At 39.8% G+C, this 3,098-nt stretch overlaps 1 pseudogene; it reads right to left on the reverse strand.

Moving 5' to 3' along the window:
* Positions 1–380: 380 nt before the first annotated feature.
* LOC142433751 (large ribosomal subunit protein eL30 pseudogene) lies at positions 381–2,722 on the reverse strand (annotated as a pseudogene).
* Between the last annotated feature and the right edge of the window lie 376 nt (positions 2,723–3,098).

Below are 3,098 nucleotides of genomic sequence, written 5' to 3' on the forward strand. Positions count from 1 at the left end.
CATCTTTGTCCACCTCCCTTTTGTTGAATAGTGTCATCCCCTTCACCCAGGTTAACACCTTTACCCTCTAGCCCAGCGGTTCTCAACCTGTGGGTTCGTGACCCCTTTGGGGGCCGAATGGCCTATCCACATTGGTCGCCCTTTGCATAACAGTAGCAAAATTACACTTATGAAGTAGCAATGAAAATAATTTTATGGTTGGGGGGGGGGTCACCACGACATGCGGAACTGTATTAAAATGTCACAGCATTAGGAAGGCTGAGAATCACTGCTTGGGCCTATGGTTGTCCTTTCCCTCACTTTCCCTTCCGTCCTCTTAACCACCATAGCCTGTTTCTCTTATTATGAAAATATTTTCTTTTGCAGAGGGTAGAGGTTGTTTACAACCAGCTCTGGAAAGTTCTCTTAAAGAAAACTATTGCATGATTTGTTTTTTCACTGGTCTGTTTTGTCAAGTTGCTAATGCTATTAGAATCACCTGGACCAACGATGGCCAGTGTGTATACTCTGTAGTACTGTCTGTGCGTGGTGCCCAATTCGATGCCATGGCCACTGTAGTGATGGACAAGGTTTTGGCTAACATGATGTAGTTAAGTACTCTGTTTCAGAATTCCTCGGGGCAAGAAAGTTGTTAGCGAGGATGACCAGTTTAGCTTTGTCTTGCCTGATTATCTTCAGGGTCTGTTTGTAACCCAGCACGTAGTTTCCACTGTTCATAATGAGTTGGAGCCTAGAGTTGACCCACGTTGGTGACTTTTTCTGTCTTCTTTGGGGACACCATCTTCCTGTCTTAAGTGCAGGATGGCCCTGAACCAAGAGCAGCTGTCAAGATGATTGGGAAGGGAGAAAAGGCTGAAAACCTTTCCTTGAGTCTGTATATGAGTGGTTTCATACAATATTGGTCCTTTGGCAATTGCATAATACCCCTGAGCATGACGTCCTCCAGTTTCATCATGTTATGTAGTGTTGTGCAGATTCATTGCACAATGTTCCATTGTGTGTACATATCAAAGTACATTTATCTATTCGTCCACCCATGGTTATAGAAATAGTTTCCATCTGTTGGCTCTTGTGAATAGTGCTGTGATGAACATGAGCATGCATATATCTGCTCATTGCATGGTTCTAATGTCATATACCAAGTAGAGAGATTGCTGGGTCACATGATCATACTATTCTCAATTGTTGGAGGAAGTGCCATGCCACTCCCACCGTGGTTGTACAGCATTCCATTCCCACCAGTCAAGTACGCGGGTTCCAATCTCTCCACACCCTGTCTAGAATTTGTTGTTTTCTTTTGGGATTTTCTATCAATGGTGGGGTAAGGTGATAACTCATGGCTGTTTGGATTTGCATCTCATAACAAATAATTCCTTGCACAAGCTAAAATCTCGAGCATGGTTATTTTGGGTTACAAGCAGTACAAATTATACAAGAAACTGAATTGCCTCTTCAGAGAACAGAATCAGATTTTAAGCCAATCAGAATTTGATTCAAAATGGAATTTAGCTGGAGTTAGATCTGGGTGGTCATTTTAGTGATGTTGAGTGTCGCCATTTGGAGGTTCACTTATGTACTTTAGAGTGTTGTATTAGATTAGGTTCTCTAGAGAAGCAAAACCAGTGACAGTGTGTGTGTGTGTGTGTGTGTGTGATAACAGTAGCAAAATTACAGTGATGAAGTAGCAATGAAAATAATTTTATGGTTAGGGGGTCACGACAACATGAGGAACTGCATTAAATGGTCATAGCATTAGGAAGGTTGAGAACCACACACACACACACACACACACATATATATATACATATATATTGAGAGAGAGAGAGAGATCAAGAAATGACCCACAAAATTGTAGAAGTAAGATAAGTTCTGGCCGGTTCAAGTCTGTGGGTCAGATGTGAACTGAAGGCTTCTCTAAATTACATAGCTGATGAATAGGAAGCAGGATGATGAAGCAGGAGGGTCAGAGGCGGATGGATATGGAGGTAAATGAATTCACAGCTGGCAGTTCACTGAGGGTTCCTGGGATCAAGAGGTGACACAATAGGAAATTGATGAACCAAACACAGGAGCCAACTCCAGAAGAGGCAAAGGAGCAAAAGAGCACTTAGCAACCCTTATTATCTTTCTTATACAAAAATCCACACCCCAAGGAGGTGTCATCAGGTTGTGGTCTGATTGATAGGTTCGGCTCCGCCCCTAAGTTCATCCCAGAGTGTCTAATTTACATAAACTCTAGCCATTACAAATGATAACCCACTTGAAGTCAGGAAGAGCAACCATGAGGATTCATGCCATCAAGACAGATCACTTGTAATAGAGAGCATGCTGGCTCTTGGTGCTTTCTAATGTAACCTTGGAAAAAGTCTTTTTAATCAATGTCTCGTGTGATCGTTCCTAGTACAGCGTCCATAATATAGTTGCTGCTTTTATTTATATTTTTTCCAGTAAAGGTTTACACAGCAGTTAAGGTGTCCATTCAGCAATTTCTACACTAGTTGTTCAGTGAAATTAGTGACATTATTCACCATGCATGACCATTCTCATTATTGTTGTCCTGTTAGTTTCGTTTAGAATACCTTCTGAAAATTCATTTAGGTTCATATTTGTCGAATATTTTAACATTTTCCTATAAGTGAAATTAAGACTAACATAAGTAATGAAATTAGATATTTCTTCTTGCCTTATTTCACTACTTGGGTACCAGTATTACCTTGCCCATGGGTGATAAAGGGCATTCATCTCTCGCTCTCAAGGAGAAAATATTTAAGAATAGGCAGGGGCTTCAAAAAGTCAGTGGAAGAATTCTACTATCTTTTAATTCCATATTTACACAAACTTTAAAAATATATATATCATTTTATTGGGAGCTATTACAGCTTATAACAATCGATACATCAATTGTATCAAACTTATTTGTGTGTATGTTGCCATCATTATTTTCTAAATATTTACTTTTCTATTTGAGCTCTTTTTTTTTCAACTTTTAAGCAAATTTAATCTTAATTATCATAGTTAGCAAGAAACTTCCAACAAGGTAGACAGGATGCAGGCTTTACTATCACGTTAGTCTACTTGAGCTCTTACTATCAGTTCTT

The sequence above is a fragment of the Tenrec ecaudatus genome, chromosome X (genome assembly GCF_050624435.1).
Source record: "Tenrec ecaudatus isolate mTenEca1 chromosome X, mTenEca1.hap1, whole genome shotgun sequence".
NCBI lineage: Eukaryota > Metazoa > Chordata > Mammalia > Afrosoricida > Tenrecidae > Tenrec > Tenrec ecaudatus.